A 20032-nucleotide genomic window follows, 5' to 3' on the forward strand; every position below is an offset into this window, starting at 1 on the left:
CTCTGCCTACCCTGGGGAGTGACTACACAGCCTTCGGGAGGTGGGTTGGGTTCTGGAGTGGATAAGGGGATAGGGCATTTGCCTGGGGAGAGCACCGTTGGGGGGCTTGAGTCCTTGCCCTTCCCCTGCTCTATGAGGCCAGACAGCCAACACAGGCTGCTCCAGGGCTATAGCCGACTCCTGTATAAGGAAGGCAGCGTAACGGACATACTGGAGATAGGGAGGTGGGGTGGGTTCTGGAGTGGCTTAGGGTATATGGCATTTGCCTGGGGAGCACTGGGTTGGGGGCTTGTGAGGAAGGGGAGAGTTCAAAGAGGGGGGTTGCATGCAGAAGGGGCACTCAGTGCCTGGATGTTACTGGTTTAATGTGACAAGGGGAGGGGGAGAGGGAGTTTGTTGTTTCAGAGAACAGCCCAGAACCAGAACCAGAGCCCCGGCATCTGGGACCCTGGTGACTGGTGGACCCTGCTCAAAGGGCACAACCGGTTGCAGCCAGATGAAAGACAATGGGCTGCAGAGGGGAAACCCAGGCAAGCAACCCAGCTGATTCCAGCAACCGGAGAACATTGGATGAAAGTTGAGGAGGTGGAGAAGAGAGGGGCCCAGGCACCCCTGTTACCTGGAGAGAAGACAATGGATGGGGAAGGGGCAATAAAAATGATTAGGGATTTGGAACAGGTCCCATACAAAAAGAGATTAAAAAGACTTGGACTTTTCAGCTTAGAAAAGAGGAGACTAAGGGGGGATATGATAGAGGTCTATGAAATCATGACTGGTATGGAAAAAGTGAATAAGGAAAAGTTATTTACTTATTTCCACAATATAAGAACTAGGGGTCACCAAATGAAATGAATAGGCAGCAGGTTTAAAACAAACAAAAGGAAGTTTTTCTTCACTCAGGCTATGTCTAGACAGCAGGCTTCTTTCAGAAGAAGCTTTTCTGAAAGAGATATTTCAAAAAAACTTTTTCTGAAAGATAGCATCCACACTGCCAAAGCACATCGAAAAAGCAATCTGCTTTTTAGAAAGATAGCATCCATACTGATAGCTTTCTTTGATAGGATAACTAGTCTTGTGGATAAGGGAGAAGCAATGGGAGTGGTACACCTAGACTTTAGTAAGGCATTTGATACGGTCTTGCATGATATTCTTATCAATAAACTAGGCAAATACAACTTAGATGGGGCTACTATAAGGTAGCTGCAAAACTGGCTGGATAACCATTCTCCGAGAGTAGTTATTAATGGTTCACAATCCTGCTGGAAAGGCATAACAAATGGAGTTCCACAGGGGTCTGTTTTGGGATTGGTTCTGTTCAATATCTTCATCTACGATTTAGATATTGGCATAGAGAGTACGCTTATTAAGTTTGCAGATGATACAAAGCTGGGAGGGGTTGCGACTGCTTTGGAGAACAGGGTCATAATTCAAAATGATCTGGACAAACTGAAGAAATGGTCTGAGGTAAACAGGATGAAGTTTAATAAAGACAAATGCAAAGTGCTCTACTTAGGAAGGAACAATCAGTTTCACACATACAGAATGGGAAGCAACTGTGTAGGAAGGAGTACTGCAGAAACAGAGCTAGGGGTCATAGTGGACCACAAGCTAAATATGAGTCTGTTTTTTTTGCACTGTTGCAAAAAAAGCAAACGTGATTCTGGGATGCATTAACAGGTGTGTTGTGAGCAAGACATGAGAAGTCATTCTTCTGCTCTATTCTGCACTGATTAGTCCTCAATTGGAGTATTGTGTCCAGTTCTGGACACCACATTTCAAGAAAGATGTGGAGAAATTGGAGAAGATCCAGAGAAGAGCAACAAGGATGATTAAAGATCTAGAAGGAAGTCTGAAAGAATCGGGATTGTTTAGTTTTAAAAAAAAGAGAAGACTGAGAGTAGACATAATAGTGGTTTTCAGGTATCTAAAAGAATGTCACAAGGAATCATAGAATCATAGACCTGGAAGAGACCTCAGAAGGTCATCAAGTCCAGCCCCTAGGACCAATTCCAACTAAATCAACCCGGCCAGGGCTTTGTCAAGCTGAGACTTAAACACCTCTAGGGATGGAGACTCCACTACTTCCCAAGGTAACCCATTCCAGTGCTTCACCACCCTCCTAGTAAAATAGTTTTTCCTAATATCCAACCTGGACCTCTCCCACCACAACTTGAGACCATTGCTCCTTGTTCTGCCATCCGTCACTACTGTGAACAGCCTTTCTCCATCCTCTTTGGAACCTCCCTTCCGGAAGCTGAAGGCTGCTATCAAATCCCCCCTCACTCTTCGCTTCTGCAGACTAAACAGACCCAAGTCCCTCAGCCTCTCCTCATAAGTCATATGCTCCAGCCCCCTAATCATTTTGGTTGCCCTCCGCTGGAGGAGGGAGAAAAATTGTTCTCCTTAGCCTCTGAGGATAGGACAAGAAGCAATGGGCTTAAACTGCAGCAAGGGAGGTTTAGGTTGGACATTAGGAAAAACTTCTTACCTGGGGTGGGTGTTCCCACTCTACTAGGGACTCAGCCATGTGGCCATAAATGTCTACATTGTGGCGCTTGCAGCGCAGATCTTGTAGAGTCTCCTCTCCAGACCACAAGGGAACCCCACCACTTGGTACCCCTCGATGGGTCCTGGGATCACTGGTTGTGCTCCCTGCAAGATCCAGGAGGGTTTTGGGGGGCTTGTGGCTGTGCCATGGGTGAGTGGGTCTGTGGCAGGGAGAGCCACATGGTCACCTGCTGTTCCAGGGCCTGCTTCCTGCCACAAAGCTTGTCCCGGGTGCCTGCAGTTTTAAGAGGGGCCAGGAGACAGGAACTATAGAGTTGTGATTACTTTGGATGGAGTGGCCACCAGGGCACCTGTGTTATTTCCTGGAGGCCTCTTCTTTTGAAAGAAAACCCTCTTCCCTGTCCACACATGCCTTTTTCCAAAAATGCATTCTTCCTCATAGAAAGAGGATTACTACTGTTGGAAAAACCCCTCTGTTCTTTCGATTTTTTTCCGAAAGAACATGATTGCAGTGTAGATGTAAATTGAAGTTTTTCAGAAAAATGGCCATTTTTCCGAAAAAACTCTTGTAGTGTAGACTTAGCCTCAGAGCACAGTCATCCTCTGGAACTTCTTGCCAGAGGATGTGGCAAAGGCTAGAACTTTAACAGGGTTCAAAAAAGAGCTAGATAGATTCATGCAGGATGGGTAGGAATGATGTCCCTAGTCTTTGTTTCTCTGGAGGTGGATGATGGGAGGGATCACGTGAGGATTGCCTGTTGTGATCCCTCCCTCTGGGGCATCTGGTATTGGCCACTGATGGCAGACGGGATACTGGGCTAGATGGACCTCTGGTCTGACCCAGTATGGCCATTCTTATGTTCTTATGTTATGTTCTTATGTTGCTGGGGGATATTGGAGGCTCTGCTGGAAGATTGGGCTTCTGATCTGTTCAGAGAGCAGAGCAGGAAGGACTCACCTAGTTGCAGGGGAGACTCAGTAATGCAGAGCTGAGGGCCCAAACCTGAGAGATCCTTTTCTGTGTTCAGAGCTCAATAAACCCTCCTGTTTTGGGCTGGCTGAGAGTCACTCTGGTCTGGAGAACAGGGTTGCACTTTTCCATCTGGGAGTGGAGGCTCTGGAGGTTCAGAGGAAGTGGACCTCCTGAAGGGGCTCACGGCAGAGGCAGGCATGCTGAGGTCCCTAAGAGGCACCATCCCGGAGACAGAGGAGCGGACTCACCAGGTGAGAGTGGGCAACCCAAGAGAGGGTTGCTGCACTGTAGTGGACTCCCTGAGAAAGGGATGTCACAGTGCCACGGTACTAGAGTGGGTTCCCCGAGAAGAGGCTGCCACACTGGAGAGCGGGTTCCCACCGGGGATGGACAAGCTGACTTTGGGCATGACCTGTGAGCCTTGACAGGGCTTGGTCCCTCCCCTCCCCTTTCACCCACCCTAGGAGTGGCCCAACAGCCAATATGGACTGCCCCAGGGATGGACCTGGTTCCCACATTTGGAAGGCAGGATAAAGGATGCCCTGAAGGTAGGGTGGTGGGTAGGGTCCTGGAATGGCTTAGGAGATGGAACTGGCTGCCATGTTAGGCCTGCTGAAGGTAAGGCGGTGGCTTGGGCTGTGTAGAGGACCAGGAGGATAGGGAATTCATCCAGGGAGTGCTGGGAGGTGGGTTCCAGTTCTTCCCCACTGTGGCAGTGCCTAAACAGCCAACAAAGGCTTCCCCAGGCCATGCAGCTGGCTCCCATATTAAGAAGGCAGGATAAGGGTCCTGCTGAAGGTAGGGAGGTGGATTGGGTTGGGTTGTGGAGTGCCTTAGGGGATAGGGTATTCACCTGGGTGATGGGCTTCAGTCCCCTCTGTCCACACTGGGAGTGACTAGACAGCCAACATGAGCTGTACTGGGGATGGAGCTGGCTCCCCTATTAGGAAAGCAGGATAAACATTCTGCTGAAGGTAGAGAGGTGGGTTGGGTTGTGGAGTGGACCAGGGAATAGGGTTGGGTACTTGAGTCCATCCCCCATCCTGGGAGCAGCCAGACAGCCAACACCAGATGGCTCCCCTACTAGGAAGGGAGAAGCTGCAGGTAGGGCTGTGGAGTGGACCAGGGGATAAGGCATATGGCATACTCCTAGGAAGGGCTGAGTTGTGGGTTCTAATCTCTCTTCCCCCATCTGCCCACAGTGGGAGGGGCTAGATTGCCCCAGAGATGGAGCTGGTTCCCCTATTAGGAAGGCAGGATAAGGATCACTATGGAGGTGGGTTGGATTGTGGAGTGTCTAAGGTGATAGGACATTGGCTTGAAGAGTGTGCTGGGCTCCAGTCCCCTCTGCCCACCCTGTCAATGGCTAGACAGTCAATGCTGGCTCCCCTATTAGGAAGGCAGGATAAGGGATCACCTGACGTGGGGTGGTTTGGTTATGGAGTATCTTAGGGCATATGGCATTTGCCTGGGAAGTGCTGGGATGGGGACTTGAGTTCTGCCCACCCCAAAGTGGCCAGACAGCTGCTGCTGCTCCAGGCCCTGCACTGCACCTTTCCTGAAAGCAGCTGGCATGTACAGAAATGGCTCCATGTGCTGCCCCTCATCTACAGGCATGGTCCCTACTGGTGCCACAGTTCACCATTATTGATCAATGGGAGCTGCAGGCAAGGACAGCATGTGAAGATCCCCTGCTCTGCCTTTCTCACAGGATACAGGGACATGCCAGCCACCTCCAGGAGTTCAGTTGCCATGGGGATAATTACTCCAGACACCACAGGTTAGGCATCTTAGAACTCACCCCTCAAAGAATTAAATTTAAGTGTAAGAGTGAAATGAAAGTTATGAAATGCACAGACAAGTCAAAAACTAAAAATAACCCACTTTGCAAGTAGTACAAGTAATAACAACCCGCCCCACATACGTATTGGATCAGAAGATGAGGGAGAAAGGGTGTATTTGTGAGAATGACACACACACACACTGTGTGAGTGACAGAGATTTGCATTGCCAAGCTCCCTCCATCCTCTTCTCTCTGTGTGGAGGCAGGGTACAGGAATGGGGGCAGGAGGAGTACCCTGACATCAGTCCCCCCTCCTCTTCTCCCTCCCACACCCTGCACAGTAAGCTTGAGGCTCCCAAGGGGAAGCTCCAAGGCAGAGAGCAGGAGCAGCATGAAAGTAGGTGGTGATGCTACTGAAGTGCCAGCTCTTGATAGCATCCCGGCCAAACCAGTCAGGCTCATCTGTCAGAGGCTCCAAGATCTACCGGTAGATCCCGATCTACTGGTTGGTGACCACTGAGTTAAGACAACCAAATGGTTGATTTATATGGTTGCCATTTTGGTTGAATCTCCATCTTGAATTTGCAAAAGGACATCCTGGTGCCCCTTCTCCAAGCTTTTGGTGCCTTTTTTCCAGTTGGGTGCCAAAACAGAGGAAAGGGCAGGAACATGGAGTATCATGTGACCGTAAATTTGCCCAGCAACTGGAAAGTATATAGGGGTGTGTCTGTCACTACACTGGCACCCTTTTCCGGAAATGCTTAAAATGGAACAGTTTTCCATTATAAGTATTTCCGGAAAAGCGCGTCTACATTGGCAGGATGCTTTTCCGGAAAAGCACTTTTTCCGGAAAAGCATCCGTGGCCAATGTAGACGCGCTTTTCCGGAAAAAAGCCCCGATCGTCATTTTCGCAATCAGGGCTTTTTTGCAGAAAAGACTACTGTGCTGTCTACACTGGCCCTTTTCCGGAACAGTTTTTCTGGAAAAGGACTTTTGCCTGAACGGGAGCAGCATAGTTTTTCCGGAAAAACACTGACAATTTTACAGTAGATCGTCACTGCTTTTCTGGAAAAGCAAGCGGCCAGTGTAGACAGCTGGCAAGTTATTCCGGAAAAGTGGCTGCTTTTCTGGAATAAGTGGCCCAGTGTAGACACAGCCTTAACAGTGCTCTGTGTCTGTGCAATCAGGTCATCCCAGTGGGGCACAGAAACCTCTGCCAGTGAGCCAGCCTTGCTGAGAGCCAAGGGAGATAACATCTAGAAGAGACCCTTTAACAGATAGGGATCATCTGCATATCATATGCAGGATGGTATGTCAAGAATGGAAGAAAGAAGACAGAAGATCGAGGGAAGTCCACTCACCTGTTCCAAAGGTTCCTGGAATCCAGTTCCTGGTGTTCTTGTGTCCTCCCCTGTGTCACCCTAGTGTCTACAGGACATGGTATAGTCCTTCTCTATTATCTTGCTTCCCTATTGTAAGGGCTCTGGAGTTCATCTCCTATGGTAACATGTGTGCTAACATCCAAACCATTATTTTTATGTTGCATTGAGTCCTAGTTTGTTTATTTGTGTTATCTAAAAAGTGCTTATTTAACCTGCCTGCATCTCAACTACACTAAACACCAATGATCGATGTGGAGGGGGTAGGATACTGCAGACAACCCATCTTCTGACCAGTAAATCTAACTGTTTTGGGATAAGAAGGCCAAAATCTTTGCCAATGTATTTGTGCTTTTCTTTCCCATGGGAGACATATATTTATCTGAAACTCCTAAACATGAGAACATACATGATACCCATACTTCCGTCTCTCCTCTGTCTACCCATGAAATTCCAGGTGAAGTTCAAAGGGTTTTTTTTACCATCTTCCTAATTTTCTATGTGATTGTACCAGTATTTGAGGGACTGCCTCCCATGACTGCTGTGTTCCGTTGGAACGATGTAATGAGACTCACATGCAGATTTTTCCCAGCAGATGGTGTATAACTTGAAATTTACTCCTCCCAGAAACTCTGAATGACCAGGAACATCAGGCACCTTCAGAGAAGAAATCGAAACTTCACTTGTTTCCCAGTTTTCTCACAATAACTCAACCAACCACCCACCCAAGAAACCATATAGAATAAACCGTCCAGGCCCTCAACACTGAAGGAGTTTATACAGAACGAGAAATACGTCATTATCAGTATGCTTTATATTTTTGGAATTGCCCAGCTATCCTAGTGAATGGAGTCATGTAATTACATTTAAAAAAGGAAAAACTAAAGGATGTGTGGATGTATAGGGAGCTGTGATTGTTGGTCTTGATTCAAATGTTATTGTTCAGTAGAAACAACTATGTATATATTTATGTGAAGTAGAACCCAGTAAACCATTCAATATGGCTGTGTCTAGACTGGCATGATTTTGTGGAAATACTTTTAAAGGAAAAGTTTTTCCGTTAAAAGTATTTCTGCAAAAGCGCATCCAGATTGGCACGGATGCTTTTGCGCAAAAAGTGCTTTTGCGCAAAAGCATCCGTGGCCAGTCTAGACGCGATTTTGCACAAGAAAGCCCCTATCGCCATTTTAGCCATCGGGGCTTTTTTGCGCAAAACAGTTCTTCCCTGTCTACACTGGTCTTCTTGCACAAGAATGTTTTCTTGCACAAGAGGGCTTTTTCCTAAGTGGGAGCGTGAAAGTATTTGCGTGAGAAGCACTGATTTTGTACATTACAAAGTCAGTGCTCTTGTGCAAATTCAAGCGGCCAGTGTAGACAGCTGGCAAGTTTTTGTGCAAAAGCAGCTGTTTTGGGGCAAAATCTTGCCAGTCTATATGCACCCTATCTGTTTTAGTAACTGTTTGGAAATAATAAAATGGAGCATACTTCAATATTTTAAGAAAAACACAAAAGGGGGAAAATGTCCACTGCCTACCTCAATGTCTCTCTTCTTTAGCACTCATTTCTATCAGTTTTCCAGCAATTTTGTCCTTCCTTCTATCCTCACCCCAAAGTCATAATATCAAAGCATTGCTGTTTGTTACTAAATAAAAGCCACGTCGTTCCATGTTTTCTCTGTTGAATAATCCCGCAGTAGTGCATATAGTGTACTACTTTTGGAAGAGGCATTACAGTTTGCCCAGCTTCTAATTTATCGTGTTCATAAAGGCACACAATTATCTAAGAAAAATGAATACATATTTTCATTAATTTAGTTATTTGGAATAATTGGGCTTTTTCCATTATATAATCAACTTTTTAAGCATCCAATTTAATCTGAAGGCTCCATCTTGTGGCAAAGTTGAGCAAATTCACCTAGTATGAAGGTCACACATTTGCATTTTCTCATTTTATATCCCTTTCACTATAATAATGTAAGATCTTAACCTACAAACACCAACACGTGGGCTTAAATTTTAAGTGCATGAGTAGTCCCAGTGAAGTCAGACATGAGTTCTCCACAGCTTCAAATTTGGTAAAATCTATAGTAAGGAGCTAGGGAATATCGGAATGTACAGTACAATTTCCCCTTGCAGTCTGATACACACCCATTTGCAAATGATTCCTACCTGCTTAGGTAGTATAAAAATATTTCTATTCTGACATATCAAGATATAGATTTTTTGTTGATAGGTTAATGTGGGTTAGAGAACCATTCACTAAAGATATGTCTTCAGTGTAGTCAAAGACGTGATTATAGTATGTGTAGACAAGCACCAGCTAGATTAAAGCTAGTCTGGGTAAGTTCTACTGACAGGGAAGCTCTGACAGCATGGGCTTCAGCACAGGCAGTACAAGCCAACCTGGGATTGTGGGTCTACAAGGACAGCTAGCCAGCACTCATGCTGATAGGCCCTACTGCACGGTCCTGGTGTAACTAAAGACAAGCAGACATTTCACAGTGAAATTTAAGCAGTACTTGAAAACTGCAGCCTATACTTTCTGCTATATAAGATTTACAGGTTGTAACTCAAACCAAAAGATTTACAGCAAGATATAGCTTGTTTAGCAGAGTGGGAAAATCAGGTCCAGTGTTTTGGCACTTTATTGTGATTTTTAAAAGTGGTCTTGTCTACAACATTTTTAATAATCTCATTCTGAATTTCAGATGAAATCAATTAATTTTTCATACATTTTATAGAACGTACAAAGTGGAGCAAAAATTGTGTGTAGGACAACCTCAAATAAAATGCTGAAAAAAATAAGGGGCATTTGTTGTCACTTCTCAACTACTCTGGTAGTCATTTTGTCTCTAACTCTGAATCTGGAGCTCAGTGGTGGGTCCTAATTAATTCAGCGGGGCTCTGGACAGGTGAATCCTTCTGCAGAATAAGGATCTTATTACTTTTCCGGAGCAGGCTGTATAATACTGTGTGTTCAACTTCACTCTTCCCACATTTCTTCAGACCACACTTCTCTTCTAGACATTTGCAAAGATTTTTTATCATCTTCAGGGTGGGGTGTCTTTGTGCTGTGAGTTACAAAGGCATTTTCATAAGCAGCAGGTGGCTGTATCTTGTATGCAGAATGTGGAGGCAGCCATTCCAGAAAAAAGCTCTGTCCTGATCAGCAGGTCGTTCAAAGGAACATGCATTTATAAACTATTAATGCAAAATTATACAAAAGATTTTTGCGTAGGCAGCGGTGGATACAGGGTAGGGTGAGCGGAGCTGTTGCCCGGGGCCCCGCACTTCAATAGGCCCAGCACCAAGGGTGGACTGGCCCGGCAGGATACCGGGAATTTGCCAGTGGGGTGTCGCAGCCCTGCACTTTAAATTCCCTGGTGCTGGCCAGTATGGGCCATTTGGGGGTAAGGGAGCACATGCGCGGCGTGCTGAAATGCTGTGCAACAGCTGAGAGGGGAGACACCCGGATGTGGTGTGACATCATGGCCCGGGACTTTAAAACCACACGGTCCAGCGTTGCACTGCTCGGTTCAGCACATAGTCTGGAGCCTGGGCCGGGGTCACAGCCGCCCTGCAAACTGGAAGGCAGAAGGCAGAGGAAGGGGCTTATGCTGAGGGGAGAGGGGCAAGTCAGGAAAAGAAAGGGGAAGGCACCAAGGGACAGCGTGGAGGAGAGACAAATGCCAGGGGGCCAAGTGGAGACAATGAGGAAAAGGGCAGGAGGTGACGTGTCAGTAGGAGGGGGGGACAGGGTGATGCTGGGAAAGGAGAGGGTAAGGGCATTGGGGATTAATGGGGGGGGGAAAGGGAGGTGCTGGGAGAAGGCTTGAAAGGACGGGTGGTCTTGAGGAAGGTGGGAATGGAGCAAGGCATGTGTGAGGGAACAGGGGCATGGAGGCAGAGGATGGTGAGGGGATGGGCATCAGGGAAAAAGAGGGCAAAGGGGACAGGGGCAGTGAGGGAAGGGGGAAGCACCAGGAAGATGCAGGGCTAAGGGAAGGTGCAGATGCCAGGGGATTCTGGGGATGAAGCAGAAGGGCAGACACCTGCAGGGGAGGGACCAGCACCAGAGGAGAGAGGCAGAGCAGGTGTGTAGAGGGAGGTGTTAGGAGAGGGGATGAGGAGGGGTAGCTCACATGATCAGAGTGGGACTACTGGAGGAGTGGGCACAGGGGGATGCTTTTTTCTATTTTTTCTCCAAAGGGGCCCCAGGAAATTGTGCTGCCCTGGGCCCCGCAAAACTCTCATCCGCCCCGTGTGTAGGCAACAGCAGAAACCATCTGTCCAGCCAACAAACCTCATGAGAATCCTACCTAATGCAATTCAGTCTAATATGATTACATTTGAGTGCAGTTATATGACAGTTCTCTAACTTGCATCTAAAATGTAGGTTTTGTTTTCCATTGCTGGATGGGTTTTCTTGTCTAACATAATTTATGTCCTTCATTTTAAAATTACATCCATGTTGCAAAGCAAAGCAAGCATCAGAACAAAATAGCTATTTTTATATTTAGTTTTACATCAGTTGGCAGAGATGTCAGTTCCGCAGCCAGCTCTTAGCTTTTTGAACTAACCATGCACTTTGGACTGACCAAGGTAGGAATTCTTCCTTCATCTCACGCATTCATCATCACTTAATGTGACTTAATTTCCTCTTGAACTTGATGACTGAAGAAGCCAAGAAAAGACTGTCAGCAGCTCCCCAGAACATGTGGAAAGAGTTTGGATACAAAATTGTTTGATATAAAACTGAAAAATGTTTCACATTTCTAAGCTAAGTTTAAATCAATTTTAATAATACAGGAGAGAGTAGGTCACAGTTGTTTCCATGACTGGTAAGAGCAACATGCCTCTTACCATCACCCAGTCTGGTCCATGAGTAGCCAACTGTGAATGATGACTTCTACATTTGTGCTTTGAAAACCTCCCCCAGAGTGCACATATAATAGAAGGCACCATGTACAATCCTATTTAAATCATGGACATTTGGGTAATGTCATGTTAATGTATCGCTCCCTGAAAGTCACTAAGCAGGAACTGGATATTTGTCTTGGGCGTTTGTCCTTGAGGTTTATTGTGCTAAGACCATTTGATCCTGGTGACATTGCCACCCTCCGTTATATTATTAAACTGGCAATTTGTCTCACATTTTTTTCTCAAAGTGAAATAGACATCCCACACCTCTGTTTCTACAGCATCCTTGTCCCAGTCAGAAACACATGAACAATTGGTTCTCTTACAGATAGTTACTCTCTGGTCCCTGAGGAAAGATAGTGTTGCCAGTCCATGTACTTGTTCAATTTAATTTCATAGTTTGGCCCTATGTTGAATCCGGCTTAGTGTCACAAATGAGTGTAGAATTGTATATTACTGGAGTGCTCACCTTGATGTCTCTCAGACAAGCCTCAGGGAGCTAGCTATAGTAATGTGACAGAGTTGGGTGGAATTTCTTCTGAAATTGTGACTATAGAAATGTGACAGTTTGATAGGATGGAAAACTACATTGTCTTGTCTTCTGCATCCTTTTATGAACATGAAAGGAGTTGAAAACCATTTGTTCAATAAGGCTTATTGTTAACAAGGAAACTTTACATAAAATACATGGAAACCTCTCTAAAGCAACCACCTAAGACACTAATCAAAGCTAATTGCAAAGCATGGATGAGCCATCTATTCATCCATCCACATAGTTCCAATTTGCCTATCTCTGTAGTATCTATGTACTGAAGATCTTTATAAAAAGGTTAATCAAAATGTTCTGGGAACTTTGGGGCTGCTTTAAGGTGCTAGTTTAATGATGCCAATTTTAGAGTGTCATCCTTGTATTATTTTAATCTTGCTAAAGATGTTGCTTCTATGTAAATAGGGGACATCTCAAATTATTATAAGCTTTTCTCCCTCATAAAATTGGCCTGTCTTAAATATTTAGACATTGACAGTTACTCATATTGAGGAGCTATGTATGAGCCCCTAAGACTTCCTTCCCTTCTGTGGTTATCAAAACCATAAGAATGAAATATGGATGAGTGGGGGAAGAAGCAGTTGCACTGCTTAATTAATTGTGGAGAATTTTTTTGTTTATAGTTGTAGCAACTAGGAAATATTTAATATACTGAAATAGTATGCTTTGTTTCTGCCCTGTCTATTATTTTTCCCTACCAACTGCAATAATGTATTACTAATTTATGCAGCATGATGTGATAATAGATTTAAGGTACTATTTTCCTTAGTGATTTTTTGTAGGAACTATTTACTTTGAAGATTTACTTTGGCTCTAAATATGTCGAGTGATTAAAACCAGGCAATACATGGATGGCTCTTCATAGACTTGCACATGATTTCACTTTTGGGAAAAGACAAGAGCAAAATCTTACTTTCCAAAAAATGTAAATCATCTTGCATATGAACATGATGTATTCTAGAGGCCAGGGATGATCCAGACCTCCATTCTATCTCAGACAAGTTTTCATTGACTTAACCATGCGCTTGGTTGAATAAAAAAAAAGAGTAAACACTGAAAAAAAGATGCATCATATGGTGGTGCTGGCAGTATGACTGAGCATATGCATGCTATGATGCTACCAACAAACTTGTTTGCATGTCTGCTGAATGCAGTCTGCTTTACAAGATTGGTGTTTTAACTCAGTTGCAACCCTGCAGCCCTCCTTGTCCCCAAGGCTGAGAAATGATTCTCTGGGTATTCAGGGACCTTTTCTCTTAATATGGTCTCAGAGTTGAATGTATCCAGTCCCTTATAATAAACAAGGAAACAACTGTAAGAGCCAGGAACAGTTTTGGATCATGCCTCAGGATGAAAAAACTCCTTCGTGTTTGACTTTTATAGCTATAGACAAAGGGTAACAACAAGACCTTCTACAAATATATTAAAAAGAAAGACCAAGGATGGGGGTAGACCAATTGCTTAGTGAAGACAGAAACAGAAAACTTGGAAGTGGCAGAGGTATTTTATGACTTTTCACCAGAAGATTGATGGTGATAGGATGTGAATACTAGTGGAAATGGGGTAGGTTTAAAAATTAAAGAACAAGTTAAAAATTACTTAGAAAAATTAGAGCTCTTCAAGTCACCAGGGCCTGATGAAGTGCATCCTAGAATACTCAAGGAGCTGATAAGAGAAGGTATCTGAGACTTTAGCTATCATCTTTGAAAAAAATCATGGCAATTGGGAGAGACTCACAAAGACTGGAAAATGGCAAATATATAGTGCCCATCTATAGAAAGGGAAATAACCCAGGAGATTACAGACCAGTCAAGTTTAACTTCTGTACCAGGGAAGATAACAGAACAAGTAATTAAGGAATTCATCTGGAAGATAAGGTGATAAGTAAGGGTATGTCTACACTACAGCTCTAATTCGAACTAAGCTAAGTCGAATTAGCGCAGCTAGACTTAAAAAGTAGTTCGAATTAGCGTTTTGCTAATTCGAACTAGCATGGAGTCCACCGAGTGGACCCTGAACCGGGGTTAAGGATGGCCAGAAGCAGTGCCGGCAGGGCATCAGATGAGGACTTAGAGAGTGGAGCTGCTGTCTCAGGCTAGCCGAGGGCTGTGCTTAAAGGGTCCCGACCCCCACCCTGAACAGACAGTTCTCAGGGGGTTTCCCACTTGCAAACCAGTCCTGGCTTGGAGTGCCCTTAGTGCCCACACTCGGCACATCACAGCACTCGGACATCAGCCCAGATGCACTTGCCGCAGGCTGCCATCTGGCGAGAGGGGTCAATCGGGGGGCTGCAGGAGAGTTTCCACCCCGAGGAGCCCGCAGAGCCACCCCAGTCCTCCCCATTGGGGGCTCGTACCCCATTCCTACCTCACCTCCTTCCACTTACCCCTCCCTAGCCCCCCTTCCTGATGTACAAAATAAAGAAAATGTGTGTTCAAAAATAGAATCTTTCTTTATTGAACAAAACTGGGGGAGACTGGGAAAAAGAGGTGGGAGAGGGGAAGAGAGAGGCTGGGAGAGGGGAGGGCAACTAAAATGATCAGGGGTTTGGAACAGGTCCCATATGAAGAGAGGCTAAAGAGACTGGGACTTTTCAGCTTAGAGAAGAGGAGATGGAGGGGGGATATGATAGAGGTCTATAAAAGCAAGAGTGGTGTGGAGAGGGTGCATACAGAAAAGTTCTCCATTAGTTCCCATAATAGAAGGACTAGAGGACACCAAAGAAAAGGAATGGGTAGCAGGCTTCAAATTAGTAACAGAAAGTTCTTCTTCACAAAGCAAAGAGTCAACCTGTGGAACTCCTTGCTGCAGGAGGCTGTGAAGGCTACAACTAGAACAGAGTTTAAAGAGAAGTTAGATCAAGTCATGGAGGTTGGGTCCATGGAGTGGTATTAGCCAGGGGGTAGAAGTGGTGTCCCTGCCCAAAGTTTGTGGAAGGCTGGAGAGGGATGGCACGAGACAAATGGCTTGGTCATTGTCTTCGGTCCATCCCCTCCAGGGTACCTAAGGTTGGCTGCTGTCGGCAGACAGGCTACTGGGCTAGATGGATCTTTGGTCTGACCCAGTACGGCCATTGTAAGCTCAGGGCTCAGGGTCGGGGGTCTCAGTGGACCACCCTGATTTTCATGCAAACCTGCTCCTGGGTGGCCAGGCTGGCAGCTCTCCTGCCCTAGACGGCCATCTTCCTGTGCCTAGTGCGGAGTTCGTGGACAAGGTCCACGATGTCTGCACTACACCAGGCAGGTGTCCACCTCTTGCAGTCCTGGCCAGGCTCCCGATAGCCGCCAGCCTGGTCCCGGGAAGAGGCGGAGGGCTGGGGGGCATCGGGTGGCTGGCTCATGGCGTGCCAGGTGCAGGGTCTGCTGGCTGGGTGCTGGCAGGCTTGCACCTGGCACAGGCACCGTAGCCAGCCCATGCCCTTTTAAGGGCTCCGGGGCCAGGAGGGGGGCATACGAGTTTCCCTGGTGGTGCCCAGAGTGGCCACCAGGGAAAGCTGGGGAGGGCTAGCCTCCCACTAGTTCGAATTAAGGGGCTACACAGACCTTAATTAGAACTAGTAAGTTCGAACTAGGCTTAATCCTCGTGGAATGAGGTTTACCTAGTTCGAACTAATCGCTCCGCTAGTTCGAATTAAGTTCGAACTAGCGGAGCACTAGTGTAGCGCCTATGAAAGTTAATTCGAACTAACGGACGTATGGATTTGTAAAGAACAAATCACGCCAAACCAATCGGATAGCTTTCTTTGGCAGGATATCAAGTCTTGTGTATAAGGGAGATACTAAAGTCTAGGTATACCATATCCATTGTCAGGCATTTGACATGGTCTTGCATGACCTTATCAATAAGCTAGGGAAATACAACCTACATGGGGCTACTATAAGGTGGGTGCATAATTGGCTAGATAACTATTCTGAGAGAGTAGCTATTAACAGTTATGCTGGAACGGCTTAACAAGTGGGGTTCCGCAGGGGTCTGTTTTGGGACTATTCTCTTCAATATCTTCATCAATGATTTAGATATTGGTATAGAGAGTACATGTAAGTTTGAAGATGATACCAAGCTTGGAGGGGTTGCAACTTTTTTGGAGGATAGGGTCATAATTCAAAATGATCTAGACAAACTGGAGAAATGGTCTGAGGTAAACAGGTTGAAGTTTAATAAGGACAAATGCAAAGTATTCCACTTAAGGAGGAACAATCAGTTTCATACATACAGAAGGGAAAGTGATAGTCTAGGAAGTACAGCAGAAAGGGATCTAGGGGTCACAGTGGACAACGAGTTAAACATAAATCAGCGTGACGCTGTTGCAAAAAAGCAAATATGGTTCTGGGATGCATTAACAGGAGCGCTGTGAGCAAGACATGAGAAGTCATTCTTCCACTATACTCTGCACCGATTAAGCCTCAACTGGAGTATTTTATCTAGTTCTGGGCACCACATTTCAAGAAAGATGTGGAGAAACTGGAGACGGTCCACTGAAGAGCAACAAAAATGACTAAAGGTGTAGAAAACATCACCTATGAGGAAAGACTAAAAGAATTGGGCTTGTTTAGTTAAAAAAAAGACAGGGGACAAGATAGCAGTTTTCAAGTATCTAAAAGCATGTTACAAGAAAGAGGGAGAAAAATTGTTCTCCTTGGCTTCCAATGATAGGAAGCAGCAATGGGCTTAAATTACAGCAAGGGGAGGTTTAGGTTGGACATTAGGAAAAGCTTCCCGTCAGGGTGGTTAAACACTGGAATAAATTGAGTGTGTGTTCAGGGCTGGCCTTAGGTCGATTCGCCTGATTCCTCCTAATCGAGCCCCTCGCCCTCAACCCAGAAGTGTGCCAGGCGCGCTGCGGGAGGGGGTGTCAGCCCCGCAGGAGTGTGATGGTTGCCTGAACTGCAGGAGGTGTGAATTGAGCGCAGGGTTTCCCTGTGCTGCGGGGGGGAGGGAAGGGGAAGAAGGGGTGCGCGCATGCATGCACTACCTCTGGGGCATGGCAGGGGAGGTAGCTGGGGATTTTGTGTGTTTTGTTTTGTTTTGTTTTTTGCTTAACCAAAAGTGCTGCGGGGCCCCGTCAAAATTGTTCAAATTGGGCCCTGCACTTCCTAAAGCCAGCCCTGTGTGTGTGGAATCTCCATCACTGGAGAAATTTAATAAGAGGAGGCTAGACAGACAGCTGTCAGGGATGATCTAGATGGTGCTTGGTCCTGCCATGAGGGCAGGGGACTGGACTCGATGACCTCTCGAGGTACCTTCTAGTTCTAGGATTTTATGAACTACGTTGGACTTCTAGATGCTAGTTGAATTTGAAAGAGGTTGCCTTACATGAATCACCGTGCAGTTCTCTTCTGCTCACCCTTCTTTATCTTGCTTATCTTTTGTCCTTTCCTTTTCTCAGCGATTAAAGTGTACTGATCACAGCCTAAAAATAAAAGGTCATCCCTGCTTGAGTTTTAGACATTCCATACCTGCCTTCAGGGAGGGGAGAATAGCCTGTTTTCCTCTTGCCCATCTCCTGAGCTTCTGCAAGAAATAAGCTGTGCTCTCTTCCCTCTCACTCAAGGGCTGAAGCTCTTTTCTTTGAAGGGAGCACAACACACTCAGGGTACTTCTCCCCCACCACATCCTGTGAAAATTGGGCTTATGGACTCCCCCTCCCCGACCCTCTGCAAACAAATGGAATGGTTCTGAATGGAAACTGTGTGAGGGTAAAGAGGTCCAGCAACTACATCACCCAGATTGAAGTGGGAACTACAGTACAGCTCCCTGAACCAGGGGGAATCCCAGGGTATGTCTACACTACCCCGCTAGTTCGAACTAGCGGGGTAATGTATGCATACCGCACTTGCTAATGAAGCCCGGGATTTGAATTTCCCGGGCTTCATTAGCATAAGCGGGGAGCCGCCATTTTTAAATCCCCGCTGCTTCGAACCCCGTGTAGCGCGGCTACACGGGGCTCGAACTAGGTAGTTCGGACTAGGGTCCTATTCCGAACTACCGGTACTCCTCGTGAAACGAGGTGTACCGGTAGTTCGGAATAGGCACCCTAGTCCGAACTACCTAGTTCGAGCCCCGTGTAGCCGCGCTACACGGGGTTCGAAGCAGCGGGGATTTAAAAATGGCGGCTCCCCGCTTATGCTAATGAAGCCCGGGAAATTCAAATCCCGGGCTTCATTAGCAAGTGCGGTATGCATACATTACCCCGCTAGTTCGAACTAGCGGGGTAGTGTAGACATACCCCCAGAGCTACAGAGCCAGAGAGGAGGCAAGGCAGGGGGAGAACTGATGTGAAGGGTTGGAGGGACACTATTGATGGGATACAGGAGAACAGGCAGATGTGATATTACTTGCAGTTCTGAAGTAAATAGACTTTTTTTTCAGGCCACTTTATGTACAACCTCTTTTCCTCTTATATTTCCCCATTATGTCAAACTTTGCAGTAAAAAGGTCACAATTCATCTACTTAATCTGATCTCTAAATTTGGTCTGGTCTGTATTAGAAAACAGGCACTAGTATGGATCTCTGTACAACAGGTGCTTAAACTTATTTAGCTCAAGTGTCTGTCCCACTCAGTTAAATCAGTTTGAACATTTCAGAAGCTTCAGAGGGACAGCCAAGTTAGTCTGTAACTGGAAAAAAATTAAGAAACAACTAATAGTCTTGCAGTACGTTATCAAAAGTGGGTTGTGTCCACAAATGCTCATGACATCATATACATGTTTTGTTAGTCTTAAAGGTGCTGCAAGACTGTTTTTTTAAATTTTTCAATTCAGCTATGTTAGGGGTTTGAAACAAAGTAACTAGATTGACTTTAAAATCAATATGTTTCATCACTGTGAGGTTTGTTTTGTCTTTCTAAGAGAGATAGCTACTTCTCCAGTGTTGCAGAACATCATATTTTGGCAACAAACTGTGTTTTTTCTATGATGAACTGCCACTGGACCTGGTGAAGGTGGAATTTCAGAGGAAAGCCATCACTTCCTAGTGAACACTGGGTTGTAGCATTCAGTAGCAGCTGGAAACCAGCCAAGTAGTTTACCAATTTAAAGCTAGTTTTAGATAGTTGAGTTGGAAACTGTTGTAGGTCTATATTTAGTTTCTTAAACTTCAAAATTCTGCAGAGAATAAAGGAAGATAGAAGAGATAAGAGGCAGAGGACTAGAGGGAAGAGTGACAAGTGCTTTAGAAGTAATGAAGACAGAGAAAAATTGCATCTTTTTGCTACTCCCCATTCCCTCTAGCTAATGTTATGGCCTCTACTTAATTTCATTTTAGAAAATGTAACTGCAAATTTAATTCAGTTTTCAAAATACCATTAGAAAGTGATTTGAAAGTATCCATAGGTCACAAGCTGAAAGCACAGATGGGCGATGGAAAGAAGAGAAAATTCAATGTATCCCACTACCTCTGCTCAGCAATGTAGGAGCAGTGCATGAGCAGCTTTTTAATCATGTCGCTAGCTTTAATGGCATGATAAGGGAGTTGTTGGTAAGACTGATTCAGTGATGTCAACCAAACAGAGGTAAGTTTATGGGAAGCTCAAATGGTAACTTATGCGGTCCTTTCAGTACAGCTGTTATACCAACTTAAGCATAATATTGAATTCAATTGGAATTTCAAAGTAGTAGTAGGGTTTGTACAAAAGATTCACACTTACTCCCCTGTAACACCATTGATGTCAATAGAATCACATGGTGGGATGGAGAGTAGCAATGAGAGATGTAAATACAGGCAGTCCCCAGGTTACGTACAAGATAGGGACTGTAGGTTTGTTCTTAAGTTGAATCTGTATGTAAGTCGGAACTGGCGTCCAGATTCAGCCGCCGATGAAACTGACCAGCGGCTGACTACAGGAAGCCCGAGGCAGAGTTGCTCTGCCCCGGGCTTCCTGGAATCAGCCTCTGATCAGTTTCAACAGGCTGAATCTGGACAC

This window comes from Pelodiscus sinensis, chromosome 13 (assembly GCF_052426305.1).
Source record: "Pelodiscus sinensis isolate ZL-2025 chromosome 13, ASM5242630v1, whole genome shotgun sequence".
NCBI lineage: Eukaryota > Metazoa > Chordata > Testudines > Trionychidae > Pelodiscus > Pelodiscus sinensis.